This window comes from Eschrichtius robustus, unplaced genomic scaffold, assembly GCF_028021215.1.
Source record: "Eschrichtius robustus isolate mEscRob2 unplaced genomic scaffold, mEscRob2.pri scaffold_809, whole genome shotgun sequence".
Classification (NCBI taxonomy): Eukaryota; Metazoa; Chordata; class Mammalia; order Artiodactyla; family Eschrichtiidae; genus Eschrichtius; species Eschrichtius robustus.
In genome coordinates, this window is record NW_027175689.1 from 25,987 (window position 1) to 53,797 (window position 27,811).

General features: G+C 61.3%; 15 non-coding genes across 15 annotated transcripts; 9 read left to right on the forward strand and 6 right to left on the reverse strand.

The window, feature by feature from the left end:
- Window positions 1-3: 3 nt before the first annotated feature.
- On the forward strand, window positions 4-75 carry TRNAG-UCC (transfer RNA glycine (anticodon UCC)). Its single transcript has one exon. It is a non-coding gene; the product is annotated as a tRNA-Gly (tRNA).
- Window positions 76-353: 278 nt separating this feature from the next.
- On the forward strand, window positions 354-425 carry TRNAE-CUC (transfer RNA glutamic acid (anticodon CUC)). Its single transcript has one exon. It is a non-coding gene; the product is annotated as a tRNA-Glu (tRNA).
- A 4,123-nt stretch (window positions 426-4,548) lies between these two features.
- Window positions 4,549-4,619, reverse strand: TRNAG-GCC (transfer RNA glycine (anticodon GCC)). Its single transcript has one exon. It is a non-coding gene; the product is annotated as a tRNA-Gly (tRNA).
- Window positions 4,620-6,245: 1,626 nt separating this feature from the next.
- TRNAL-CAG (transfer RNA leucine (anticodon CAG)) lies at window positions 6,246-6,328 on the reverse strand. The gene has a single exon. It is a non-coding gene; the product is annotated as a tRNA-Leu (tRNA).
- Window positions 6,329-6,902: 574 nt separating this feature from the next.
- On the forward strand, window positions 6,903-6,974 carry TRNAD-GUC (transfer RNA aspartic acid (anticodon GUC)). Its single transcript has one exon. It is a non-coding gene; the product is annotated as a tRNA-Asp (tRNA).
- Window positions 6,975-7,868: 894 nt separating this feature from the next.
- On the forward strand, window positions 7,869-7,940 carry TRNAG-UCC (transfer RNA glycine (anticodon UCC)). Its single transcript has one exon. It is a non-coding gene; the product is annotated as a tRNA-Gly (tRNA).
- A 278-nt stretch (window positions 7,941-8,218) lies between these two features.
- On the forward strand, window positions 8,219-8,290 carry TRNAE-CUC (transfer RNA glutamic acid (anticodon CUC)). The gene has a single exon. It is a non-coding gene; the product is annotated as a tRNA-Glu (tRNA).
- A 4,123-nt stretch (window positions 8,291-12,413) lies between these two features.
- TRNAG-GCC (transfer RNA glycine (anticodon GCC)) lies at window positions 12,414-12,484 on the reverse strand. Its single transcript has one exon. It is a non-coding gene; the product is annotated as a tRNA-Gly (tRNA).
- A 1,630-nt stretch (window positions 12,485-14,114) lies between these two features.
- On the reverse strand, window positions 14,115-14,197 carry TRNAL-CAG (transfer RNA leucine (anticodon CAG)). The gene has a single exon. It is a non-coding gene; the product is annotated as a tRNA-Leu (tRNA).
- Window positions 14,198-14,771: 574 nt separating this feature from the next.
- Window positions 14,772-14,843, forward strand: TRNAD-GUC (transfer RNA aspartic acid (anticodon GUC)). Its single transcript has one exon. It is a non-coding gene; the product is annotated as a tRNA-Asp (tRNA).
- An 894-nt stretch (window positions 14,844-15,737) lies between these two features.
- TRNAG-UCC (transfer RNA glycine (anticodon UCC)) lies at window positions 15,738-15,809 on the forward strand. Its single transcript has one exon. It is a non-coding gene; the product is annotated as a tRNA-Gly (tRNA).
- A 278-nt stretch (window positions 15,810-16,087) lies between these two features.
- Window positions 16,088-16,159, forward strand: TRNAE-CUC (transfer RNA glutamic acid (anticodon CUC)). Its single transcript has one exon. It is a non-coding gene; the product is annotated as a tRNA-Glu (tRNA).
- A 4,121-nt stretch (window positions 16,160-20,280) lies between these two features.
- On the reverse strand, window positions 20,281-20,351 carry TRNAG-GCC (transfer RNA glycine (anticodon GCC)). The gene has a single exon. It is a non-coding gene; the product is annotated as a tRNA-Gly (tRNA).
- Window positions 20,352-21,982: 1,631 nt separating this feature from the next.
- TRNAL-CAG (transfer RNA leucine (anticodon CAG)) lies at window positions 21,983-22,067 on the reverse strand. Its single transcript has one exon. It is a non-coding gene; the product is annotated as a tRNA-Leu (tRNA).
- A 581-nt stretch (window positions 22,068-22,648) lies between these two features.
- On the forward strand, window positions 22,649-22,722 carry TRNAD-GUC (transfer RNA aspartic acid (anticodon GUC)). The gene has a single exon. It is a non-coding gene; the product is annotated as a tRNA-Asp (tRNA).
- Window positions 22,723-27,811: the final 5,089 nt, after the last annotated feature.

Below are 27,811 nucleotides of genomic sequence, written 5' to 3' on the forward strand. Positions count from 1 at the left end.
GCAGCGTTGGTGGTATAGTGGTGAGCATAGCTGCCTTCCAAGCAGTTGACCCGGGTTCGATTCCCGGCCAACGCAGCGGGCTGACCTTTTACCGAGCTCCACGGGCGGCCGGCCGGCCGGGGGCCTGTGAGGGAGAGCTGGGAGCAGGGAGCTAGCTGGCCCCAGCGGCTTTTCTCGTGTGTGCGAGAAGCAGGCGCGCAGTGTTCTGAGGGCGCTGCAAGCAGGAAGGACGGTAGGACACGTGGATTGCCAGGGGCGGCGCGTGGCTGGACTTGGAAAGGCCGGGTCTTGGCGCCAAGGTGGCGCCGAGCGGGTGCTATGGGTCCAGCAGGAGCAGTGGTAGAGCCTGACGCTCCCTGGTGGTCTAGTGGTTAGGATTCGGCGCTCTCACCGCCGCGGCCCGGGTTCGATTCCCGGTCAGGGAAGCCTCTCTACCTCCCACCGTCCACATCCCACTTTTAGGCCACGCTTGCTCCGCGGCCTCGGCGCCCCGACAAGAGCCGCCCGGTGCCCTGCACCTCCAGCCCAAGCCCTGCCAGGCAACCTCCACCCTGCCTCCCCGGCCAAACCTTTTGGCCGCACTGGCGCGCGCCCACTCGAGGCCTTCGACGTCCCGTGTCTTCCTTTCCGGACGCTTGCCTCAGCCCCAAACACGAGTGGCCGGGGCCGCGCCTCTCCCCGCCGTGGCCGTGGCCACGAGCAAACGCCCCCGCCTGTGTTTGGACTCTCCATCAGCACTGCTTTTCCCCCACGGCGACAGCGGCGGCAGCGCCGACGGCGACGGCGGTGTCACAGGCGGTGCCTTCTAACAAAGCCGGATCCCCTGTGGAACGGAGCACCGGTGGGCAGACGGGTGCTTCGCACCACCGCAGCAGGTTTCCTGAACGCCCTTGCCGGTGCCGTGGGGGTGGCTGACAGTGTGGGATGAAGGTGTTTGTGGCCGTGGTCGGTGGCCACCCCACGCGGGTTAGGGAACGGAGCAGAACGACCCCATGGAGAGAGGGCGGCGGTGGGCCGCGTGCTGGGAGGTGCGAGGAAGGGCCTGGGGTGTCTGGGTGGAGCGCGGGCAGGAGCGGGAGGTGTTGGGCTGGCGGGGACCTGGCCCGGGAGAGCGGCTGGCCCCTCAGGCAGGGGCTCAGCAGAAGCTTGGGGTGGTGGCAGCACCTGGCCCGGCACGTGCGTACGGGTGGGTCAGATCAGGGGGCGGGGTGGGCCTGGAGTAGGAGTGCGTCTGAGGAGCACTGGCGGAAGTGAGACTTCCGGGCAGGACATGTGACAGTCGGGCCTGGGATACAAGGGGAAGGTGGCGGGGAGAGGGGTCCGAGCCTGCAGGCTGGGGGGAAGGGCGGGGTGTGTGAGTGGGCTGTGGGGCGAGGAAGATGGTGGGAGAGGACCCCTTCGCGGTGGGGTGGCGGGTGAGGGCGCCAGACTGCTGTGCTGCGCGGCAAGGTGGTCAGGCTAACCAGTGGGTTGGGACTGGGGGCGGTGGGTAGGAGGCAGGCAAGAGAACAACAGAAACGGAGCGCGCCACAGGGGCTAGGCGGGGTCCGAATGGGGTGGGGGCATTCTACTGCCCCAGAGACATACATCGCCTCTCGTCGGGAGAAACCATCCGGTCTCAGGTGTGTGTGGCGGCGGGGGTGGGGGGAGGAGGGGTTGAGGTTGAAAGAGGCCAAAGGAGAGGTCCCCTATGATCCAGCAATCCCACTCCTGGGTACGTACCCGGAAATGACGAAACAAGAGTGCAAAAAGGCACAAGCACCTCCATGTTCACAGCGGCACTATTTGCAGTAGCCAAGACATGGAAGAATACCCAAGTGCCCATCAACGGGTGGCTAGTACAAGAAGAGGTGGTATATATGTACTATGGGATATTACACAGCCATTAATAAGAAAGAATGAAATATCGCCATTTGCCGCAACAAGAATGCTCCCAGGGAGTATTACACTTAGTGAAGTAGGTCCGACAGAGAAGCACAAAGATATGTGGAATCTAAGACGTACTACCAATGAATCTCTGTGCAAAACGGAAACAGACTCACAGACCTAGAAAACACAGTGATGGTTACCCGAGTTAAAAAGGAGGGGTGGAGGGATAAATTAGGAGCTCGATGAACAGATACACAGTGGTTCATATAAAGGAGATAAGCAACAAGGATTTCCAGAATAACACAGGGAGTGATAGTCAATATCCTGCAATAACCTGTAATGGAAATCACTCTGAAACGATATTAGACATGGAAAACAGTATCCCCTTTGCTGTACACCTGAAACGAACTCAATATCGTTAATCAACTCTTCTTCTTCAACCACAAGTACTAGTACTTATAAGTAAGTAAGTAAATAAATAAATAAAAACAACGAACAAAATAAACAGGAGAAACATGAGCCATCAGATGATCCAGCAATCCCCGTCGTGGGTACACATCCGCCAAAGAGAAAAACTGTTGTTTGAAGAGATCCACGCACCCCCGTCTTTGTAGCAGCACTGTGTGCCGCAGCCAAGACATGGAAAAAACCCATGTGCCCATCAACGGTTGGCTGACAGAAAAAGATGCGGTATAAATGTACTGTGGAATATTACTCAGCCATTTCCGAAAATGAAATATTGCCATTTGCCACAATAAGGATGGTCCTAGAGAATATTACACTTAGTGAAGTTAAGTCTGACAGAGAAGCACAAAGATACGTGGAATCTAAAACATAATAGACAAGAATGTATGTGCCAAAGCGAAACAGACTCACAGACATAGAAAACACACTGGTGGTTCCCCGAGGAGAAAGGGAGGGGTGGAGACATAAAGTAGGAGCTGCGATGAACAGATACACCGTACTTCATATAAAAGACATACGCAACAAGGATTTCCAGAATAACACAGGGAATGATGTTCAATATCCTGTAGTAAACTGTGATGGAAAGCAACCTGAAACAATATTAGACATGGAAGACAGTATCCGCTTTGCTGTGCACCTGAAACTAACTCAATACTGTTAATCAACTTTTCTTCCAAAATTGCAGCTACTAGTTCTTATAAGTAAACGAATAAATAAATATTAAATGCATAAATAAAAACAACACACTAAATAAATAGGTGAAATATGAGCTCTCATATGATCCAGCAATCCCCATCGTGGGTACACATCGGCAAAGGAGAGAAACTGTCATTTGAAGAGATCCATGCACCCCCCCATGTTCACAGCAGCACTACGGGCCACAGCCAAGACATGGACAAAACCCAAGTGCCCATCAACCGATGGCTGGCACAGGAAGACGTGGTACGTACGTACTGTGGAATACTCCTCAGCCATACAAAAGAGTGAGATATTGCCATTTGCACCAGTAAGGATGGACCTAGAGTATATTACACTTCGCGACGTAAGTCAGGCAGAGGAGCACAAAGATATGTGGAATCTAAACCGTACTACAAACGAATGTATGTGCCAAAGAGAAACAGACCCACAGACATAGAAAACACACTGTTCGTTACCCAAGGGGAAAGTGTAGGGCAGGGAAAAATCCGGAGCTGCGATTAACAGAGAGGAAATACTGGACATAAAGCACAGAAGCAACAAGGATTTACTGTACAGCACAGGGAACTGTATTCATATGTCGTGATAACGTATAACGGAAAATAACCTGGAAAAGGACATATAACTGAATCACTTGGCTGTACACCTGAAAGTCACACAGTATTGTAAGTCAACCGTACTGCTGCGAAAAGGAGAAGACGACGAAGGGGAAAAAAAGGAGGGCAACGGGACAGAGGCAAGGGCAGGATCCTTGACAACGTAGGATTTGGAAAGGATCGGGGGAAAAAGCGGGGAGATAGGGGGTGGGATGGGGGTGTCTGTGGGAGTAGGGTGGAGGCTGAGGTGGTGGTGCTGGTGGTGCTGTCCCGAGGGCTGATGCTGTTGGTGGGAGCAGAGGTTCAGGGGAGGGGCTGGTGTTTGTCGTGCTGATGGTGGTGGTGGCAGTAGTGGTGGAGGAGCGGGCCGGTGTTGGAAACGTATTTCTGTCGAGGGTCAGAACATGAATCTAGAGTGCAGTCTGCGATGATGGTGTGGACTTCTTTTGAACTCCTCGTGCAAGTGAACGCTTTGGGGACTGTCCAGGAAAGTGGGATGTATCACTCCCAGAGGTGGCAACTTCCTTGCTCCTGGTTGTGCAAACATAGTATAACTCTCGAAGTGCGGGCAGAGTGAGGCAGAGAGCTTGGAAACGTGGCGAAAGGTGAAGAGGTTGGGCTGTGCGGGTGCCAGTGTGGGGTGTTCCTCACAGTGAAAAGCGTGACACAAGCGGGGTCGGGGTAAGGACGAGAACAAGGACAAGGAAGGGGTCTGGGCGTAAGAGTGGCTGAGCCCGCAAGGTGTCAGGTCCCGGAGGCCTGGCTCCCGGGTGTGTGTGGGGTGGGGGCGTCTGCGTGGGAAGGACAGGGGCCGGAAGGTGCGGTGGTGAGCGAGCTGTTGCACGACCGGTGCCTTGAGTGTGGCAGCGGGGAAGCCCAGCTCCGCTGTGGGGCTGCGGGAACCAAAAGGGGACGCTGCGGCTGCATGGGCCGGGAATCGAACCCGGGCCTCCCGCGTGGCAGGCGAGAATTCTACCACTGAACCACCCATGCACCGGTGGCCGCCGGCCCCCGGCGCTGCCCCAGCGGCGCTCGCCGCCAACCGCCGGACCCTGGTCACTGCTCGCCCCGTGGGCATGTGCTCCATTTGAGCAGGAGGCCGACGGGCCACCTGAATGAGAGGCTCCGGGCACGCTGGCGACCCCAGGGCGCGAGGCGGTCGGAAGCACCGAGGGACGGAGGGACGCAGGCGTGCTCGGCCCGTCCTGCGCTTTCTCTGCCGTCCACGGCCGCCGCGAGACTGTCGGTGTCGCCAGAGGAAGCCAGGAGCCCAAGCGGCCTGGCCCGCGCCCGAATCCCAGTCAGGGCAGGCGAGGCGTGGCCGCTGCGGCCGAGCGCCGACGTTCCTCTCAGCAGCCGCCCGGCCCCGACGCACAGTCCCTCTGGCGGCTGGCTTTCTTGCTGGTGCGGGGCGTGCGAGGGCGGGCGGGGGCAGGGGTCGGAGCTCGGGGCTGTGCAGGGACCGCGAGCGTGGGAGATGGACGCCGGGCACCGCCGCCGCCGCCGCCGCCGTCGCCGAGCGGCGCTCAGGCCACAAGACCAAAGGTGTCTGAGCCTCGCTTCTGCGCTCTGGCCCACCCCTCTCCCGCGGGGTCCCGCTCTGCTGCGTTGGTTGTGAGGAGAAGCACTGTGGCAGACTGGCTGCTGGCTCGCGGACAGCCCGGTGAGGGAGGGAGCGCGCCAGGGTGTGGTTGGGTCCGGCCGGAGCAGCGGCTTCCCCGAGGGACTTGCGCTGTGGCGCCGAGGTGGGTGGCCCGGGCTGGGGGCCGGACGTCTGTGGTGGGTGACAGGGCATCCAGGGCTTCGGCTCACTACTCACTGGAGCACCGTTCCCGGGAGCGACTCCTGCGCCAGGCCCCGTGCAGGGAGGGCCCCCTGTTGGCTGGCCAGCAGGAGGCTGGGCTGCACGCGGCCCAGCAGGCAGGCAGGCAGGCAGGCAGGCAGGCAGGCAGGCAGGTGTGGTCCGGCCAAGGTCCCAAGGCGAAAAAGCACCGAGGGCACGCACCACAGGCCGGCAAGACGGTGTGGCTGTGGAGGGAATGGAATGGGCAGGCGGGCCGTTGGGGCTGGCGGGAAGGACAGGATGTTGGAAAGAGGGAGAGCTGCTGGTGGCGGAAGTGGAAGAAAGGCTGTGAGAGCGAGTCCGCTGTTCACCAGGCCGAAGTCGGAGGGCGGGCCAGGCGTGGAGGGCTTTCCACACGCGGCCGTTCTGCGTGTGGCGGTGGGGGCGGGGTGGAGCGTGGGAGTGGGAGTGGGAGGGAGGGACGAAGGCAGGCAGGCAGGCAGGCAGGAAAAGCACCAGCAGCAGCAGCCGCAAGCAGGTGAGGGAAGATGGGCTGCGAAGGACTGAAGGTTTTTCTGGTGTGGGTGCAGGTAGGAGGGGGCTTAGGAGCTGGCGGGGAGGGCGTTTGTCCGGAAAGCCAGTCGCCGGAGGGTTCCTAGTGCGCCGTTTCTGCCAGGCCCGCGGCCGTGGCTGAGAAGGTCCCGCGTCTGAGAGGCGTGGATGTCCGGGCCGGAGTTCGGAGAGGCCGCAAGAGTGCAAGGCGCGAACGGACTGGAAGGCAGTAAAGCGCTGCCGTAGGGCCGGGTGCGTTTGTCGGGCGGGCCAAAAGGCTGGCTTGTCAGGAGTGGGATTCGAACCCACGCCTCCAGGGGAGACTGCGACCTGAACGCAGCGCCTTAGACCGCTCGGCCACCCTGACGGCGGGCCTGGGCGTGCGCGTGGCCGCTCGGCTGGCTGGGACCCGACGCGACGCGAACCCCGGTGCCCTTGGCGGGACGCGGTGCTCCGCGCCAGGCGCGCGGCCGTCTGGGTGAGCGACGGAGCGGGCGCGCGGCGGCCGACGGGGAGCACGGCCAGACGACGCGCCTGGCTGCGCCGCGGTGGCGCCCTCGCCCAGCCCTGGCCCCGGACGCAGCCGGGCCGCGTCGGGCCAGCCCCCTGCCGCCGGCCCCCACCCGCGCGTCTCCTCGCCGGCCATGGCCCGGCGCGCGCCCACCCCCTCCTCGCAGCCTTGCTTTGCGTCTCGGGCCCCCTCCACCCGGCGCGATCCCCGCGTCGGAGGCAATAGGCAGCGCGCACTCGGAGTTTTCAGGGCCACGCGGGTCCGGGTCCCTGTCGGGGTCGGGGGCTGCTGCTTTGGAGGGCGCGGTTGGTGTGGCGTTGGGTCGGGTCGGGCACGTGCCGGGCGCCCGTGGTGGGCAGGGGGCCGGAGGGCAGGGGGAGGCGTCGGCAGGCAGCCCGAGAGCGGCCGGGCGCGGGGGCGGTGGCCGCCGTCCTCGTTAGTATAGTGGTGAGTATCCCCGCCTGTCACGCGGGAGACCGGGGTTCGATTCCCCGACGGGGAGGCAACACGCCCTCTTTTGGTGGCTGGCGCCGCTCTCTGTCCTGCCGCCTGGCTCCCAAGGGCCCTTCTTCTCCTCCCTCCGCCCTCCGCCCTCCGCCCTCCAGCGAGGCGCAGGGCGCCAGCGCGTGCCCAGCCTGCCCACCCTCGCCCCCCTCCAGCCGCCCAGCCCTTCCTCCTCGCCGGGCGCTCAGTCGCCAGGGCCGAGCGAGGGCCTCCTCTGGACCCCACAAGCGCCCGATGACATTGCGGCCCGCCCAAAGTGGCTGTCTCAGTGGGCTCCTTGCGTCGCGACGCACAGCTGCGCAGCTATCCACAGCGGCATAGGTGCACAGCTGCCGGGACGGGTGGGAGGCGGATGAGTGGCGTGCCCTGTCGGTGCGGGAAGTGGCCTGGCCCAGCGCCCGGTGGAGAAGGGCTTTGGCCAGCCGGGGGCTGGAAGACGCGTGCCCCGGGAGCGGGGCGGGGCGGGGCGGGGGCGGGGGCGGGCCGCGGCGTGGAGCGGAGGGCCCTGGAGCAGCAAGGCAGCGAGAGCGCCCCCCTGAGGCGGTCGGGCCGGCGGCCTAGGGCAGCTTCGTAGGGCTGGCGCGGGTGGGGCGCCGGGGGGCCTTGGTGGCGCCTGTGACGTCACAGAGCTGCCGGCCGGCGGGGCGTCGGGGCAGGGCTGCTCCAAGCGGCGGCGGCTGAGGAGGAGGAGGAGGAGGAGGAGGAGGAGGAGGAGGAGGACGGGGAAGAGAAAGGGGAGTAGGAGGAGGAAGAGAAGGAGGAGGAGTCGAAGAGAAGGAGGAGCAGGAGGAGGAGCAGGAGGAGGAGGAGGAGGAGGAGGAGAAGGCGGCGGCGACGAGAGTGCGCTCGGGCGAGCCCGGTGCCGGCGTCTCGGGGCGGCCCGGGCTGTGCAGCGTTGGTGGTATAGTGGTGAGCATAGCTGCCTTCCAAGCAGTTGACCCGGGTTCGATTCCCGGCCAACGCAGCGGGCTGACCTTTTACCGAGCTCCACGGGCGGCCGGCCGGCCGGGGGCCTGTGAGGGAGAGCTGGGAGCAGGGAGCTAGCTGGCCCCAGCGGCTTTTCTCGTGTGTGCGAGAAGCAGGCGCGCAGTGTTCTGAGGGCGCTGCAAGCAGGAAGGACGGTAGGACACGTGGATTGCCAGGGGCGGCGCGTGGCTGGACTTGGAAAGGCCGGGTCTTGGCGCCAAGGTGGCGCCGAGCGGGTGCTATGGGTCCAGCAGGAGCAGTGGTAGAGCCTGACGCTCCCTGGTGGTCTAGTGGTTAGGATTCGGCGCTCTCACCGCCGCGGCCCGGGTTCGATTCCCGGTCAGGGAAGCCTCTCTACCTCCCACCGTCCACATCCCACTTTTAGGCCACGCTTGCTCCGCGGCCTCGGCGCCCCGACAAGAGCCGCCCGGTGCCCTGCACCTCCAGCCCAAGCCCTGCCAGGCAACCTCCACCCTGCCTCCCCGGCCAAACCTTTTGGCCGCACTGGCGCGCGCCCACTCGAGGCCTTCGACGTCCCGTGTCTTCCTTTCCGGACGCTTGCCTCAGCCCCAAACACGAGTGGCCGGGGCCGCGCCTCTCCCCGCCGTGGCCGTGGCCACGAGCAAACGCCCCCGCCTGTGTTTGGACTCTCCATCAGCACTGCTTTTCCCCCACGGCGACAGCGGCGGCAGCGCCGACGGCGACGGCGGTGTCACAGGCGGTGCCTTCTAACAAAGCCGGATCCCCTGTGGAACGGAGCACCGGTGGGCAGACGGGTGCTTCGCACCACCGCAGCAGGTTTCCTGAACGCCCTTGCCGGTGCCGTGGGGGTGGCTGACAGTGTGGGATGAAGGTGTTTGTGGCCGTGGTCGGTGGCCACCCCACGCGGGTTAGGGAACGGAGCAGAACGACCCCATGGAGAGAGGGCGGCGGTGGGCCGCGTGCTGGGAGGTGCGAGGAAGGGCCTGGGGTGTCTGGGTGGAGCGCGGGCAGGAGCGGGAGGTGTTGGGCTGGCGGGGACCTGGCCCGGGAGAGCGGCTGGCCCCTCAGGCAGGGGCTCAGCAGAAGCTTGGGGTGGTGGCAGCACCTGGCCCGGCACGTGCGTACGGGTGGGTCAGATCAGGGGGCGGGGTGGGCCTGGAGTAGGAGTGCGTCTGAGGAGCACTGGCGGAAGTGAGACTTCCGGGCAGGACATGTGACAGTCGGGCCTGGGATACAAGGGGAAGGTGGCGGGGAGAGGGGTCCGAGCCTGCAGGCTGGGGGGAAGGGCGGGGTGTGTGAGTGGGCTGTGGGGCGAGGAAGATGGTGGGAGAGGACCCCTTCGCGGTGGGGTGGCGGGTGAGGGCGCCAGACTGCTGTGCTGCGCGGCAAGGTGGTCAGGCTAACCAGTGGGTTGGGACTGGGGGCGGTGGGTAGGAGGCAGGCAAGAGAACAACAGAAACGGAGCGCGCCACAGGGGCTAGGCGGGGTCCGAATGGGGTGGGGGCATTCTACTGCCCCAGAGACATACATCGCCTCTCGTCGGGAGAAACCATCCGGTCTCAGGTGTGTGTGGCGGCGGGGGTGGGGGGAGGAGGGGTTGAGGTTGAAAGAGGCCAAAGGAGAGGTCCCCTATGATCCAGCAATCCCACTCCTGGGTACGTACCCGGAAATGACGAAACAAGAGTGCAAAAAGGCACAAGCACCTCCATGTTCACAGCGGCACTATTTGCAGTAGCCAAGACATGGAAGAATACCCAAGTGCCCATCAACGGGTGGCTAGTACAAGAAGAGGTGGTATATATGTACTATGGGATATTACACAGCCATTAATAAGAAAGAATGAAATATCGCCATTTGCCGCAACAAGAATGCTCCCAGGGAGTATTACACTTAGTGAAGTAGGTCCGACAGAGAAGCACAAAGATATGTGGAATCTAAGACGTACTACCAATGAATCTCTGTGCAAAACGGAAACAGACTCACAGACCTAGAAAACACAGTGATGGTTACCCGAGTTAAAAAGGAGGGGTGGAGGGATAAATTAGGAGCTCGATGAACAGATACACAGTGGTTCATATAAAGGAGATAAGCAACAAGGATTTCCAGAATAACACAGGGAGTGATAGTCAATATCCTGCAATAACCTGTAATGGAAATCACTCTGAAACGATATTAGACATGGAAAACAGTATCCCCTTTGCTGTACACCTGAAACGAACTCAATATCGTTAATCAACTCTTCTTCTTCAACCACAAGTACTAGTACTTATAAGTAAGTAAGTAAATAAATAAATAAAAACAACGAACAAAATAAACAGGAGAAACATGAGCCATCAGATGATCCAGCAATCCCCGTCGTGGGTACACATCCGCCAAAGAGAAAAACTGTTGTTTGAAGAGATCCACGCACCCCCGTCTTTGTAGCAGCACTGTGTGCCGCAGCCAAGACATGGAAAAAACCCATGTGCCCATCAACGGTTGGCTGACAGAAAAAGATGCGGTATAAATGTACTGTGGAATATTACTCAGCCATTTCCGAAAATGAAATATTGCCATTTGCCACAATAAGGATGGTCCTAGAGAATATTACACTTAGTGAAGTTAAGTCTGACAGAGAAGCACAAAGATACGTGGAATCTAAAACATAATAGACAAGAATGTATGTGCCAAAGCGAAACAGACTCACAGACATAGAAAACACACTGGTGGTTCCCCGAGGAGAAAGGGAGGGGTGGAGACATAAAGTAGGAGCTGCGATGAACAGATACACCGTACTTCATATAAAAGACATACGCAACAAGGATTTCCAGAATAACACAGGGAATGATGTTCAATATCCTGTAGTAAACTGTGATGGAAAGCAACCTGAAACAATATTAGACATGGAAGACAGTATCCGCTTTGCTGTGCACCTGAAACTAACTCAATACTGTTAATCAACTTTTCTTCCAAAATTGCAGCTACTAGTTCTTATAAGTAAACGAATAAATAAATATTAAATGCATAAATAAAAACAACACACTAAATAAATAGGTGAAATATGAGCTCTCATATGATCCAGCAATCCCCATCGTGGGTACACATCGGCAAAGGAGAGAAACTGTCATTTGAAGAGATCCATGCACCCCCCCATGTTCACAGCAGCACTACGGGCCACAGCCAAGACATGGACAAAACCCAAGTGCCCATCAACCGATGGCTGGCACAGGAAGACGTGGTACGTACGTACTGTGGAATACTCCTCAGCCATACAAAAGAGTGAGATATTGCCATTTGCACCAGTAAGGATGGACCTAGAGTATATTACACTTCGCGACGTAAGTCAGGCAGAGGAGCACAAAGATATGTGGAATCTAAACCGTACTACAAACGAATGTATGTGCCAAAGAGAAACAGACCCACAGACATAGAAAACACACTGTTCGTTACCCAAGGGGAAAGTGTAGGGCAGGGAAAAATCCGGAGCTGCGATTAACAGAGAGGAAATACTGGACATAAAGCACAGAAGCAACAAGGATTTACTGTACAGCACAGGGAACTGTATTCATATGTCGTGATAACGTATAACGGAAAATAACCTGGAAAAGGACATATAACTGAATCACTTGGCTGTACACCTGAAAGTCACACAGTATTGTAAGTCAACCGTACTGCTGCGAAAAGGAGAAGACGACGAAGGGGAAAAAAAGGAGGGCAACGGGACAGAGGCAAGGGCAGGATCCTTGACAACGTAGGATTTGGAAAGGATCGGGGGAAAAAGCGGGGAGATAGGGGGTGGGATGGGGGTGTCTGTGGGAGTAGGGTGGAGGCTGAGGTGGTGGTGCCGGTGGTGCTGTCCCGAGGGCTGATGCTGTTGGTGGGAGCAGAGGTTCAGGGGAGGGGCTGGTGTTTGTCGTGCTGATGGTGGTGGTGGCAGTAGTGGTGGAGGAGCGGGCCGGTGTTGGAAACGTATTTCTGTCGAGGGTCAGAACATGAATCTAGAGTGCAGTCTGCGATGATGGTGTGGACTTCTTTTGAACTCCTCGTGCAAGTGAACGCTTTGGGGACTGTCCAGGAAAGTGGGATGTATCACTCCCAGAGGTGGCAACTTCCTTGCTCCTGGTTGTGCAAACATAGTATAACTCTCGAAGTGCGGGCAGAGTGAGGCAGAGAGCTTGGAAACGTGGCGAAAGGTGAAGAGGTTGGGCTGTGCGGGTGCCAGTGTGGGGTGTTCCTCACAGTGAAAAGCGTGACACAAGCGGGGTCGGGGTAAGGACGAGAACAAGGACAAGGAAGGGGTCTGGGCGTAAGAGTGGCTGAGCCCGCAAGGTGTCAGGTCCCGGAGGCCTGGCTCCCGGGTGTGTGTGGGGTGGGGGCGTCTGCGTGGGAAGGACAGGGGCCGGAAGGTGCGGTGGTGAGCGAGCTGTTGCACGACCGGTGCCTTGAGTGTGGCAGCGGGGAAGCCCAGCTCCGCTGTGGGGCTGCGGGAACCAAAAGGGGACGCTGCGGCTGCATGGGCCGGGAATCGAACCCGGGCCTCCCGCGTGGCAGGCGAGAATTCTACCACTGAACCACCCATGCACCGGTGGCCGCCGGCCCCCGGCGCTGCCCCAGCGGCGCTCGCCGCCAACCGCCGGACCCTGGTCACTGCTCGCCCCGTGGGCATGTGCTCCATTTGAGCAGGAGGCCGACGGGCCACCTGAATGAGAGGCTCCGGGCACGCTGGCGACCCCAGGGCGCGAGGCGGTCGGAAGCACCGAGGGACGGAGGGACGCAGGCGTGCTCGGCCCGTCCTGCGCTTTCTCTGCCGTCCACGGCCGCCGCGAGACTGTCGGTGTCGCCAGAGGAAGCCAGGAGCCCAAGCGGCCTGGCCCGCGCCCGAATCCCAGTCAGGGCAGGCGAGGCGTGGCCGCTGCGGCCGAGCGCCGACGTTCCTCTCAGCAGCCGCCCGGCCCCGACGCACAGTCCCTCTGGCGGCTGGCTTTCTTGCTGGTGCGGGGCGTGCGAGGGCGGGCGGGGGCAGGGGTCGGAGCTCGGGGCTGTGCAGGGACCGCGAGCGTGGGAGATGGACGCCGGACACCGCCGCCGCCGCCGCCGCCGTCGCCGAGCGGCGCTCAGGCCACAAGACCAAAGGTGTCTGAGCCTCGCTTCTGCGCTCTGGCCCACCCCTCTCCCGCGGGGTCCCGCTCTGCTGCGTTGGTTGTGAGGAGAAGCACTGTGGCAGACTGGCTGCTGGCTCGCGGACAGCCCGGTGAGGGAGGGAGCGCGCCAGGGTGTGGTTGGGTCCGGCCGGAGCAGCGGCTTCCCCGAGGGACTTGCGCTGTGGCGCCGAGGTGGGTGGCCCGGGCTGGGGGCCGGACGTCTGTGGTGGGTGACAGGGCATCCAGGGCTTCGGCTCACTACTCACTGGAGCACCGTTCCCGGGAGCGACTCCTGCGCCAGGCCCCGTGCAGGGAGGGCCCCCTGTTGGCTGGCCAGCAGGAGGCTGGGCTGCACGCGGCCCAGCAGGCAGGCAGGCAGGCAGGCAGGCAGGCAGGCAGGCAGGCAGGTGTGGTCCGGCCAAGGTCCCAAGGCGAAAAAGCACCGAGGGCACGCACCACAGGCCGGCAAGACGGTGTGGCTGTGGAGGGAATGGAATGGGCAGGCGGGCCGTTGGGGCTGGCGGGAAGGACAGGATGTTGGAAAGAGGGAGAGCTGCTGGTGGCGGAAGTGGAAGAAAGGCTGTGAGAGCGAGTCCGCTGTTCACCAGGCCGAAGTCGGAGGGCGGGCCAGGCGTGGAGGGCTTTCCACACGCGGCCGTTCTGCGTGTGGCGGTGGGGGCGGGGTGGAGCGTGGGAGTGGGAGTGGGAGGGAGGGACGAAGGCAGGCAGGCAGGCAGGCAGGAAAAGCACCAGCAGCAGCAGCCGCAAGCAGGTGAGGGAAGATGGGCTGCGAAGGACTGAAGGTTTTTCTGGTGTGGGTGCAGGTAGGAGGGGGCTTAGGAGCTGGCGGGGAGGGCGTTTGTCCGGAAAGCCAGTCGCCGGAGGGTTCCTAGTGCGCCGTTTCTGCCAGGCCCGCGGCCGTGGCTGAGAAGGTCCCGCGTCTGAGAGGCGTGGATGTCCGGGCCGGAGTTCGGAGAGGCCGCAAGAGTGCAAGGCGCGAACGGACTGGAAGGCAGTAAAGCGCTGCCGTAGGGCCGGGTGCGTTTGTCGGGCGGGCCAAAAGGCTGGCTTGTCAGGAGTGGGATTCGAACCCACGCCTCCAGGGGAGACTGCGACCTGAACGCAGCGCCTTAGACCGCTCGGCCACCCTGACGGCGGGCCTGGGCGTGCGCGTGGCCGCTCGGCTGGCTGGGACCCGACGCGACGCGAACCCCGGTGCCCTTGGCGGGACGCGGTGCTCCGCGCCAGGCGCGCGGCCGTCTGGGTGAGCGACGGAGCGGGCGCGCGGCGGCCGACGGGGAGCACGGCCAGACGACGCGCCTGGCTGCGCCGCGGTGGCGCCCTCGCCCAGCCCTGGCCCCGGACGCAGCCGGGCCGCGTCGGGCCAGCCCCCTGCCGCCGGCCCCCACCCGCGCGTCTCCTCGCCGGCCATGGCCCGGCGCGCGCCCACCCCCTCCTCGCAGCCTTGCTTTGCGTCTCGGGCCCCCTCCACCCGGCGCGATCCCCGCGTCGGAGGCAATAGGCAGCGCGCACTCGGAGTTTTCAGGGCCACGCGGGTCCGGGTCCCTGTCGGGGTCGGGGGCTGCTGCTTTGGAGGGCGCGGTTGGTGTGGCGTTGGGTCGGGTCGGGCACGTGCCGGGCGCCCGTGGTGGGCAGGGGGCCGGAGGGCAGGGGGAGGCGTCGGCAGGCAGCCCGAGAGCGGCCGGGCGCGGGGGCGGTGGCCGCCGTCCTCGTTAGTATAGTGGTGAGTATCCCCGCCTGTCACGCGGGAGACCGGGGTTCGATTCCCCGACGGGGAGGCAACACGCCCTCTTTTGGTGGCTGGCGCCGCTCTCTGTCCTGCCGCCTGGCTCCCAAGGGCCCTTCTTCTCCTCCCTCCGCCCTCCGCCCTCCGCCCTCCAGCGAGGCGCAGGGCGCCAGCGCGTGCCCAGCCTGCCCACCCTCGCCCCCCTCCAGCCGCCCAGCCCTTCCTCCTCGCCGGGCGCTCAGTCGCCAGGGCCGAGCGAGGGCCTCCTCTGGACCCCACAAGCGCCCGATGACATTGCGGCCCGCCCAAAGTGGCTGTCTCAGTGGGCTCCTTGCGTCGCGACGCACAGCTGCGCAGCTATCCACAGCGGCATAGGTGCACAGCTGCCGGGACGGGTGGGAGGCGGATGAGTGGCGTGCCCTGTCGGTGCGGGAAGTGGCCTGGCCCAGCGCCCGGTGGAGAAGGGCTTTGGCCAGCCGGGGGCTGGAAGACGCGTGCCCCGGGAGCGGGGCGGGGCGGGGCGGGGGCGGGGGCGGGCCGCGGCGTGGAGCGGAGGGCCCTGGAGCAGCAAGGCAGCGAGAGCGCCCCCCTGAGGCGGTCGGGCCGGCGGCCTAGGGCAGCTTCGTAGGGCTGGCGCGGGTGGGGCGCCGGGGGGCCTTGGTGGCGCCTGTGACGTCACAGAGCTGCCGGCCGGCGGGGCGTCGGGGCAGGGCTGCTCCAAGCGGCGGCGGCTGAGGAGGAGGAGGAGGAGGAGGAGGAGGAGGAGGAGGAGGACGGGGAAGAGAAAGGGGAGTAGGAGGAGGAAGAGAAGGAGGAGGAGTCGAAGAGAAGGAGGAGCAGGAGGAGGAGCAGGAGGAGGAGGAGGAGGAGGAGGAGAAGGCGGCGGCGACGAGAGTGCGCTCGGGCGAGCCCGGTGCCGGCGTCTCGGGGCGGCCCGGGCTGTGCAGCGTTGGTGGTATAGTGGTGAGCATAGCTGCCTTCCAAGCAGTTGACCCGGGTTCGATTCCCGGCCAACGCAGCGGGCTGACCTTTTACCGAGCTCCACGGGCGGCCGGCCGGCCGGGGGCCTGTGAGGGAGAGCTGGGAGCAGGGAGCTAGCTGGCCCCAGCGGCTTTTCTCGTGTGTGCGAGAAGCAGGCGCGCAGTGTTCTGAGGGCGCTGCAAGCAGGAAGGACGGTAGGACACGTGGATTGCCAGGGGCGGCGCGTGGCTGGACTTGGAAAGGCCGGGTCTTGGCGCCAAGGTGGCGCCGAGCGGGTGCTATGGGTCCAGCAGGAGCAGTGGTAGAGCCTGACGCTCCCTGGTGGTCTAGTGGTTAGGATTCGGCGCTCTCACCGCCGCGGCCCGGGTTCGATTCCCGGTCAGGGAAGCCTCTCTACCTCCCACCGTCCACATCCCACTTTTAGGCCACGCTTGCTCCGCGGCCTCGGCGCCCCGACAAGAGCCGCCCGGTGCCCTGCACCTCCAGCCCAAGCCCTGCCAGGCAACCTCCACCCTGCCTCCCCGGCCAAACCTTTTGGCCGCACTGGCGCGCGCCCACTCGAGGCCTTCGACGTCCCGTGTCTTCCTTTCCGGACGCTTGCCTCAGCCCCAAACACGAGTGGCCGGGGCCGCGCCTCTCCCCGCCGTGGCCGTGGCCACGAGCAAACGCCCCCGCCTGTGTTTGGACTCTCCATCAGCACTGCTTTTCCCCCACGGCGACAGCGGCGGCAGCGCCGACGGCGACGGCGGTGTCACAGGCGGTGCCTTCTAACAAAGCCGGATCCCCTGTGGAACGGAGCACCGGTGGGCAGACGGGTGCTTCGCACCACCGCAGCAGGTTTCCTGAACGCCCTTGCCGGTGCCGTGGGGGTGGCTGACAGTGTGGGATGAAGGTGTTTGTGGCCGTGGTCGGTGGCCACCCCACGCGGGTTAGGGAACGGAGCAGAACGACCCCATGGAGAGAGGGCGGCGGTGGGCCGCGTGCTGGGAGGTGCGAGGAAGGGCCTGGGGTGTCTGGGTGGAGCGCGGGCAGGAGCGGGAGGTGTTGGGCTGGCGGGGACCTGGCCCGGGAGAGCGGCTGGCCCCTCAGGCAGGGGCTCAGCAGAAGCTTGGGGTGGTGGCAGCACCTGGCCCGGCACGTGCGTACGGGTGGGTCAGATCAGGGGGCGGGGTGGGCCTGGAGTAGGAGTGCGTCTGAGGAGCACTGGCGGAAGTGAGACTTCCGGGCAGGACATGTGACAGTCGGGCCTGGGATACAAGGGGAAGGTGGCGGGGAGAGGGGTCCGAGCCTGCAGGCTGGGGGGAAGGGCGGGGTGTGTGAGTGGGCTGTGGGGCGAGGAAGATGGTGGGAGAGGACCCCTTCGCGGTGGGGTGGCGGGTGAGGGCGCCAGACTGCTGTGCTGCGCGGCAAGGTGGTCAGGCTAACCAGTGGGTTGGGACTGGGGGCGGTGGGTAGGAGGCAGGCAAGAGAACAACAGAAACGGAGCGCGCCACAGGGGCTAGGCGGGGTCCGAATGGGGTGGGGGCATTCTACTGCCCCAGAGACATACATCGCCTCTCGTCGGGAGAAACCATCCGGTCTCAGGTGTGTGTGGCGGCGGGGGTGGGGGGAGGAGGGGTTGAGGTTGAAAGAGGCCAAAGGAGAGGTCCCCTATGATCCAGCAATCCCACTCCTGGGTACGTACCCGGAAATGACGAAACAAGAGTGCAAAAAGGCACAAGCACCTCCATGTTCACAGCGGCACTATTTGCAGTAGCCAAGACATGGAAGAATACCCAAGTGCCCATCAACGGGTGGCTAGTACAAGAAGAGGTGGTATATATGTACTATGGGATATTACACAGCCATTAATAAGAAAGAATGAAATATCGCCATTTGCCGCAACAAGAATGCTCCCAGGGAGTATTACACTTAGTGAAGTAGGTCCGACAGAGAAGCACAAAGATATGTGGAATCTAAGACGTACTACCAATGAATCTCTGTGCAAAACGGAAACAGACTCACAGACCTAGAAAACACAGTGATGGTTACCCGAGTTAAAAAGGAGGGGTGGAGGGATAAATTAGGAGCTCGATGAACAGATACACAGTGGTTCATATAAAGGAGATAAGCAACAAGGATTTCCAGAATAACACAGGGAGTGATAGTCAATATCCTGCAATAACCTGTAATGGAAATCACTCTGAAACGATATTAGACATGGAAAACAGTATCCCCTTTGCTGTACACCTGAAACGAACTCAATATCGTTAATCAACTCTTCTTCTTCAACCACAAGTACTAGTACTTATAAGTAAGTAAGTAAATAAATAAATAAAAACAACGAACAAAATAAACAGGAGAAACATGAGCCATCAGATGATCCAGCAATCCCCGTCGTGGGTACACATCCGCCAAAGAGAAAAACTGTTGTTTGAAGAGATCCACGCACCCCCGTCTTTGTAGCAGCACTGTGTGCCGCAGCCAAGACATGGAAAAAACCCATGTGCCCATCAACGGTTGGCTGACAGAAAAAGATGCGGTATAAATGTACTGTGGAATATTACTCAGCCATTTCCGAAAATGAAATATTGCCATTTGCCACAATAAGGATGGTCCTAGAGAATATTACACTTAGTGAAGTTAAGTCTGACAGAGAAGCACAAAGATACGTGGAATCTAAAACATAATAGACAAGAATGTATGTGCCAAAGCGAAACAGACTCACAGACATAGAAAACACACTGGTGGTTCCCCGAGGAGAAAGGGAGGGGTGGAGACATAAAGTAGGAGCTGCGATGAACAGATACACCGTACTTCATATAAAAGACATACGCAACAAGGATTTCCAGAATAACACAGGGAATGATGTTCAATATCCTGTAGTAAACTGTGATGGAAAGCAACCTGAAACAATATTAGACATGGAAGACAGTATCCGCTTTGCTGTGCACCTGAAACTAACTCAATACTGTTAATCAACTTTTCTTCCAAAATTGCAGCTACTAGTTCTTATAAGTAAACGAATAAATAAATATTAAATGCATAAATAAAAACAACACACTAAATAAATAGGTGAAATATGAGCTCTCATATGATCCAGCAATCCCCATCGTGGGTACACATCGGCAAAGGAGAGAAACTGTCATTTGAAGAGATCCATGCACCCCCCCATGTTCACAGCAGCACTACGGGCCACAGCCAAGACATGGACAAAACCCAAGTGCCCATCAACCGATGGCTGGCACAGGAAGACGTGGTACGTACGTACTGTGGAATACTCCTCAGCCATACAAAAGAGTGAGATATTGCCATTTGCACCAGTAAGGATGGACCTAGAGTATATTACACTTCGCGACGTAAGTCAGGCAGAGGAGCACAAAGATATGTGGAATCTAAACCGTACTACAAACGAATGTATGTGCCAAAGAGAAACAGACCCACAGACATAGAAAACACACTGTTCGTTACCCAAGGGGAAAGTGTAGGGCAGGGAAAAATCCGGAGCTGCGATTAACAGAGAGGAAATACTGGACATAAAGCACAGAAGCAACAAGGATTTACTGTACAGCACAGGGAACTGTATTCATATGTCGTGATAACGTATAACGGAAAATAACCTGGAAAAGGACATATAACTGAATCACTTGGCTGTACACCTGAAAGTCACACAGTATTGTAAGTCAACCGTACTGCTGCGAAAAGGAGAAGACGACGAAGGGGAAAAAAAGGAGGGCAACGGGACAGAGGCAAGGGCAGGATCCTTGACAACGTAGGATTTGGAAAGGATCGGGGGAAAAAGCGGGGAGATAGGGGGTGGGATGGGGGTGTCTGTGGGAGTAGGGTGGAGGCTGAGGTGGTGGTGCCGGTGGTGCTGTCCCGAGGGCTGATGCTGTTGGTGGGAGCAGAGGTTCAGGGGAGGGGCTGGTGTTTGTCGTGCTGATGGTGGTGGTGGCAGTAGTGGTGGAGGAGCGGGCCGGTGTTGGAAACGTATTTCTGTCGAGGGTCAGAACATGAATCTAGAGTGCAGTCTGCGATGATGGTGTGGACTTCTTTGAACTCCTCGTGCAAGTGAACGCTTTGGGGACTGTCCAGGAAAGTGGGATGTATCACTCCCAGAGGTGGCAACTTCCTTGCTCCTGGTTGTGCAAACATAGTATAACTCTCGAAGTGCGGGGCAGAGTGAGGCAGAGAGCTTGGAAACGTGGCGAAAGGTGAAGAGGTTGGGCTGTGCGGGTGCCAGTGTGGGGTGTTCCTCACAGTGAAAAGCGTGACACAAGCGGGGTCGGGGTAAGGACGAGAACAAGGACAAGGAAGGGGTCTGGGCGTAAGAGTGGCTGAGCCCGCAAGGTGTCAGGTCCCGGAGGCCTGGCTCCCGGGTGTGTGTGGGGTGGGGCGTCTGCGTGGGAAGGACAGGGGCCGGAAGGTGCGGTGGTGAGCGAGCTGTTGCACGACCGGTGCCTTGAGTGTGGCAGCGGGAAGCCCAGCTCCGCTGTGGGGCTGCGGGAACCAAAAGGGGACGCTGCGGCTGCATGGGCCGGGAATCGAACCCGGGCCTCCCGCGTGGCAGGCGAGAATTCTACCACTGAACCACCCATGCACCGGTGGCCGCCGGCCCCCGGCGCTGCCCAGCGGCGCTCGCCGCCAACCGCCGGACCCTGGTCACTGCTCGCCCCGTGGGCATGTGCTCCATTTGAGCAGGAGGCCGACGGGCCACCTGAATGAGAGGCTCCGGGCACGCTGGCGACCCCAGGGCGCGAGGCGGTCGGAAGCACCGAGGGACGGAGGGACGCAGGCGTGCTCGGCCCGTCCTGCGCTTTCTCTGCCGTCCACGGCCGCCGCGAGACTGTCGGTTGTCGCCAGAGGGAAGCCAGGAGCCCAAGCGGCCTGGCCCGCGCCCGAATCCCAGTCAGGGCAGGCGAGGCGTGGCCGCTGCGGGCCGAGCGCCGACGTTCCTCTCAGCAGCCGCCCGGCCCCGACGCACAGTCCCTCTGGCGGCTGGCTTTCTTGCTGGTGCGGGGCGTGCGAGGGCGGGCGGGGGCAGGGGTCGGAGCTCGGGGCTGTGCAGGGACCGCGAGAGTGGGAGATGGACGCCGGGCACCGCCCGCCGCCGCCGCCGCCGTCGCCGAGCGGCGCTCAGGCCACAAGACCAAGGTGTCTGAGCCTCGCTTCTGCGCTCTGGCCCACCCCTCTCCCGCGGGTCCCGCTCTGCTGCGTTGGTTGTGAGGAGAAGCACTGTGGCAGACTGGCTGCTGGCTCGCGGACAGCCCGGTGAGGGAGGGAGCGCGCCAGGGTGTGGTTGGGTCCGGCCGGAGCAGCGGCTTCCCCGAGGGACTTGCGCTGTGGCGCCGAGGTGGGTGGCCCGGGCTGGGGGGCCGGACGTCTGTGGTGGGTGACAGGGCATCCAGGGCTTCCGCTCACTACTCACTGGAGCACCGTTCCCGGGAGCGACTCCTGCGCCAGGCCCCGTGCAGGGAGGGCCCCCTGTTGGCTGGCCAGCAGGAGGCTGGGCTGCACGCGGCCCAGCAGGCAGGCAGGCAGGCAGGCAGGCAGGCAGGCAGGCAGGCAGGTGTGGTCCGGCCAAGGTCCCAAGGCGAAAAGCACCGAGGGCACGCACCACACAGGCCGGCAAGACGGTGTGGCTGTGGAGGGAATGGAATGGGCAGGCGGGCCGTTGGGGCTGGCGGGAAGGACAGGATGTTGAAAGAGGGAGAGCTGCTGGTGGCGGAAGTGGAAGAAAGGCTGTGAGAGCGAGTCCGCTGTTCACCAGGCCGAAGTCGGAGGGCGGGCCAGGCGTGGAGGGCTTTCCACACGCGGCCGTTCTGCGTGTGGCGGTGGGGGCGGGGTGGAGCGTGGGAGTGGGAGTGGAGGGAGGGACGAAGGCAGGCAGGCAGGCAGGCAGGAAAAGCACCAGCAGCAGCAGCCGCAAGCAGGTGAGGGAAGATGGGCTGCGAAGGACTGAAGGTTTTTCTGGTGTGGGTGCAGGTAGGAGGGGGCTTAGGAGCTGGCGGGGAGGGCGTTTGTCCGGAAAGCCAGTCGCCGGAGGGTTCCTAGTGCGCCGTTTCTGCCAGGCCCGCGGCCGTGGCTGAGAAGGTCCCGCGTCAGAGAGGCGTGGATGTCCGGGCCGGAGTTCGGAGAGGCCGCAAGGGTGCAAGGCGCGAACGGACTGGAAGGCAGTAAAGCGCTGCCGTAGGGCCGGGTGCGTTTGTCGGGCGGGCCAAAAGGCTGGCTTGTCAGGAGTGGGATTCGAACCCACGCCTCCAGGGGAGACTGCGACCTGAACGCAGCGCCTTAGGACCGCCTCGGCCATCCTGACGGCGGGCCTGGGCGTGCGCGTGGCCGCTCGGCTGGCTGGGACCCGAACGCGACGCGAACCCCGGTGCCCTTGGCGGGACGCGGTGCTCCGCGCCAGGCGCGCGGCCGTCTGGGTGAGCGACGGGAGCGGTGCGCGCGGCGGCCGACGGGGAGCACGGCCAGACGACGCGCCTGGCTGCGCCGCGGTGGCGCCCCCTCGCCCAGCCCTGGCCCCGGACGCAGCCGGGCCGCGTCGGGCCAGCCCCCTGCCGCCGGCCCCCACCCGCGCGTCTCCTCGCCGGCCATGGCCCGGCGCGCGGGCCCACCCCCTCCTCGCAGCCTTGCTTTGCGTCTCGGGCCCCCTCCACCCGGCGCGATCCCCGCGTCGGAGGCAATAGGCAGCGCGCACTCGGAGTTTTCAGGGCCACGCGGGTCCGGGTCCCTGTCGGGGTCGGGGGCTGCTGCTTTGGAGGGCGCGGTTGGTGTGGGCGTTGGGTCGGGTCGGGCACGTGCCGGGCGCCCGTGGTGGGCAGGGGCCGGAGGGCAGGGGGAGGCGTCGGCAGGCAGCCCGAGAGCGGCCGGGCGCGGGGGCGGTGGCCGCCGTCCTCGTTAGTATAGTGGTGAGTATCCCCGCCTGTCACGCGGGGAGACCGGGGGTTCGATTCCCCGACGGGGAGGCAACACGCCCTCTTTTGGTGGCTGGCGCCGCTCTCTGTCCTGCCGCCTGGCTCCAAGGGCCCTTCTTCCTCCTCCCTCCGCCTCCGCCCTCCGCCCTCCAGCGAGGCGCAGGGCGCCAGCGCGTGCCCAGCCTGCCCACCCTCGCCCCCCTCCAGCCGCCCAGCCCTTCCTCCTCGCCGGGCGCTCAGTCGCCAGGGCCGAGCGAGGGCCTCCTCTGGACCCCACAAGCGCCCGATGACATTGCGGCCCGCCCAAAGTGGCTGTCTCAGTGGGCTCCTTGCGTCGCGACGCACAGCTGCGCAGCTATCCACAGCGGCATAGGTGCACAGCTGCGGGACGGGTGGGAGGCGGATGAGTGGCGTGCCCTGTCGGTGCGGGAAGTGGCCTGGCCAGCGCCCGGTGGAGAAGGGCTTTGGCCAGCCGGGGGCTGGAAGACGCGTGCCCCGGGAGCGGGGCGGGGCGGGGCGGGGGGCGGGGGCGGGCCGCGGCGTGGAGCGGAGGGCCCTGGAGCAGCAGCAAGGCAGCGAGAGCGCCCCCCTGAGGCGGGTCGGGCCGGCGGCCTAGGGCAGCTTCGTAGGGCTGGCGCGGGTGGGGCGCCGGGGGGCCTTGGTGGCGCCTGTGACGTCACAGAGCTGCCGGCCGGCGGGGCGTCGGGGCAGGGCTGCTCCAAGCGGCGGCGGCTGAGGAGGAGGAGGAGGAGGAGGAGGGAGGAGAGGAGGAGGAGGAAGGGGAAGAGAAAGGGAGTAGGAGGAGGAAGAGAAGGAGGAGGAGTCGAAGAGAAGGAGGAGCAGGAGGAGGAGCAGGAGGAGGAGGAGGAGGAGGAGGAGAAGGCGGCGGCGACGAGAGTGCGCTCGGGCGAGCCCGGTGCCGGCGTCTCGGGGCGGCCCCGGGCTGTGCAGCGTTGGTGGTATAGTGGTGAGCATAGCTGCCTTCCAAGCAGTTGACCCGGGTTCGATTCCGGCCAACGCAGCGGGCTGACCTTTTACCGAGCTCCACGGGCGGCCGGGCCGGCCGGGGGCCTGTGAGGGAGAGCTGGGAGCAGGGAGCTAGCTGGCCCCAGCGGCTTTTCTCGTGTGTGCGAGAAAGCAGGCGCGCAGTGTTCTGAGGGCGCTGCAAGCAGGAAGGACGGTAGGACACGTGGATTGCCAGGGGCGGCGCGTGGCTGGACTTGGAAAGGGCCGGGTCTTGGCGCCAAGGTGGCGCCGAGCGGGTGCTATGGGTCCAGCAGGAGCAGTGGTAGAGCCTGACGCTCCCTGGTGGGTCTAGTGGTTAGGATTCGGCGCCTCTCACCGCCGCGGCCCGGGTTCGATTCCCGGTCAGGGAAGCCTCTCTACCTCCCACCGTCCACATCCCACTTTTAGGCCACGCTTGCTCCGCGGCCTCGGCGCCCCGACAAGAGCCGCCCGGTGCCCTGCACCTCCAGCCCAAGCCCTGCCAGGCAACCTCCACCCTGCCTCCCCGGCCAAACCTTTTGGCCGCACTGGCGCGCGCCCACTCGAGGCCTTCGACGTCCCGTGTCTTCCTTTCCGGACGCTTGCCTCAGCCCCCAAACACGAGTGGCCGGGGCCGCGCCTCTCCCCGCCGTGGCCGTGGCCACGAGCAAACGCCCCCGCCTGTGTTTGGACTCTCCATCAGCACTGCTTTTCCCCCACGGCGACAGCGGCGGCAGCGCCGACGGCGACGGCGGTGTCACAGGCGGTGCCTTCTAACAAAGCCGGATCCCTGTGGAACGGAGCACCGGTGGGCAGACGGGTGCTTCGCACCACCGCAGCAGGTTTCCTGAACGCCCTTGCCGGTGCCGTGGGGGTGGCTGACAGTGTGGGATGAAGGTGTTTGTGGCCGTGGTCGGTGGCCACCCCACGCGGGTTAGGGAACGGAGCAGAACGACCCCATGGAGAGAGGGCGGCGGTGGGCCGCGTGCTGGGAGGTGCGAGGAAGGGCCTGGGGTGTCTGGGTGGAGCGCGGGCAGGAGCGGGAGGTGTTGGGCTGGCGGGACCTGGCCCGGGAGAGCGGCTGGCCCTCAGGCAGGGCTCAGCAGAAGCTTGGGTGGTGGCAGCACCTGGCCCGGCACGTGCGTACGGGTGGGTCAGATCAGGGGGCGGGGTGGGCCTGGAGTAGGAGTGCGTCTGAGGAGCACTGGCGGAAGTGAGACTTCCGGGCAGGACAATGTGACCAGTCGGGCCTGGGATACAAGGGGAAGGTGGCGGGGAGAGGGGTCCGAGCCTGCAGGCTGGGGGAAGGGCGGGGTGTGTGAGTGGGCTGTGGGGCGAGGAAGATGGTGGAGAGGACCCCCTTCGCGGTGGGGGTGGCGGGTGAGGGCGCCAGACTGCTGTGCTGCGCGGCAAGGTGGTCAGGCTAACCAGTGGGTTGGGACTGGGGGCGGTGGGTAGGAGGCAGGCAAGAGAACAACAGAAACGGAGCGCGCCACAGGGGCTAGGCGGGGTCCGAATGGGGTGGGGGCAATTCTACTGCCCCAGAGACATACATCGCCTCTCGTCGGGAGAAACCATCCGGTCTCAGGTGTGTGTGGCGGCGGGGGTGGGGGGAGGAGGGGTTGAGGTTGAAGAGGCCAAAGGAGAGGTCCCCTATGATCCAGCAATCCCACTCCTGGGTACGTACCCGGAAATGACGAAACAAGAGTGCAAAAAGGCACAAGCACCTCCATGTTCACAGCGGCACTATTTGCAGTAGCCAAGACATGGAAGAATACCCAAGTGCCCATCAACGGGTGGCTAGTACAAGAAGAGGTGGTATATATGTACTATGGGATATTACACAGCCATTAATAAGAAAGAATGAAATATCGCCATTTGCCGCAACAAGAATGCTCAGGGAGTATTACACTTAGTGAAGTAGGTCCGACAGAGAAGCACAAAGATATGTGGAATCTAAGACGTACTACCAATGAATCTCTGTGCAAAACGAAACAGACTCACAGACCTAGAAAACACAGTGATGGTTACCCGAGTTAAAAAGGAGGGGTGGAGGGATAATTAGGAGCTCGATGAACAGATACACAGTGGTTCATATAAAGGAGATAAGCAACAAGGATTTCCAGAATAACACAGGGAGTGATAGTCAATATCCTGCAATAACCTGTAATGGAAATCACTCTGAAACGATATTAGACATGGAAAACAGTATCCCCTTTGCTGTACACCTGAAACGAACTCAATATCGTTAATCAACTCTTCTTCTTCAACCACAAGTACTAGTACTTATAAGTAAGTAAGTAAATAAATAAATAAAAACAACGAACAAAATAAACAGGAGAAACATGAGCCATCAGATGATCCAGCAATCCCCGTCCGTGGGTACACATCCGCCAAAGAGAAAAACTGTTGTTTGAAGAGATCCACGCACCCCGTCTTTGTAGCAGCACTGTGTGCCGCAGCCAAGACATGGAAAAAACCCATGTGCCCATCAACGGTTGGCTGACAGAAAAAGATGCGGTATAAATGTACTGTGGTATATTACTCAGCCATTTCCGAAAATGAAATATTGCCATTTGCCACAATAAGGATGGTCCTAGAGAATATTACACTTAGTGAAGTTAAGTCTGACAGAGAAGCACAAAGATACGTGGAATCTAAAACATAATAGACAAGAATGTATGTGCCAAAGCGAACAGACTCACAGACATAGAAAACACACTGGTGGTTCCCCGAGGAGAAAGGGAGGGGTGGAGACATAAAGTAGGTGCTGCGATGAACAGATACACCGTACTTCATATAAAGACATACGCAACAAGGATTTCCAGAATAACACAGGGAATGATGTTCAATATCCTGTAGTAAACTGTGATGGAAAGCAACCTGAAACAATATTAGACATGGAAGACAGTATCCGCTTTGCTGTGCACCTGAAACTTAACTCAATACTGTTAATCAACTTTTCTTCCAAAATTGCAGCTACTAGTTCTTATAAGTAAACGAATAAATAAATATTAAATGCATAAATAAAAACAACACACTAAATAAATAGGTGAAATATGAGCTCTCATATGATCCAGCAATCCCCATCGTGGGTACACATCGGCAAAGGAGAGAAACTGTCATTTGAAGAGATCCATGCACCCCCCCCAATGTTCACAGCAGCACTACGGGGCCACAGCCAAGACATGGACAAAACCCAAGTGCCCATCAACCGATGGCTGGCACAGGAAGACGTGGTACGTACGTACTGTGGAATACTCCTCAGCCATACAAAAGAGTGAGATATTGCCATTTGCACCAGTAAGGATGGACCTAGAGTATATTACACTTCGCGACGTAAGTCCAGGCAGAGGAGCACAAAGATATGTGGAATCTAAACCGTACTACAAACGATGTATGTGCCAAAGAGAAACAGACCCACAGACATAGAAAACACACTGTTCGTTACCCAAGGGGAAAGTGTAGGGCAGGGAAAAATCCGGAGCTGCGATAACAGAGAGGAAATACTGGACATAAAGCACAGAGCAACAAGGATTTACTGTACAGCACAGGGAACTGTATTCATATGTCGTGATAACGTATAACGGAAAATAACCTGGAAAAGGACATATAACTGAATCACTTGGCTGTACACCTGAAAGTCACACAGTATTGTAAGTCAACCGTACAGCTGCGAAAAGGAGAAGACGACGAAGGGGAAAAAAAGGAGGGCAACGGACAGAGGCAAGGGCAGGATCCATGACAACGTAGGATTTGGAAAGGATCGGGGGAAAAAGCGGGGAGATAGGGGGTGGGATGGGGGTGTCTGTGGGAGTAGGGTGGAGGCTGAGGTGGTGGTGCCGGTGGTGCTGTCCCGAGGGCTGATGCTGTTGTGGGAGCAGAGGTTCAGGGAGGGGCTGGTGTTTGTCGTGCTGATGGTGGTGGTGGCAGTAGTGGTGGAGGAGCGGCCGGTGTTGGAAACGTATTTCTGTCGAGGGTCAGAACATGAATCTAGAGTGCAGTCTGCGATGATGGTGTGGACTTCTTTTGAACTCCTCGTGCAAGTGAACGCTTTGGGGACTGTCCAGGAAAGTGGGATGTATCACTCCCAGAGGTGGCAACTTCCTTGCTCCTGGTTGTGCAAACATAGTATAACTCTCGAAGTGCGGGCAGA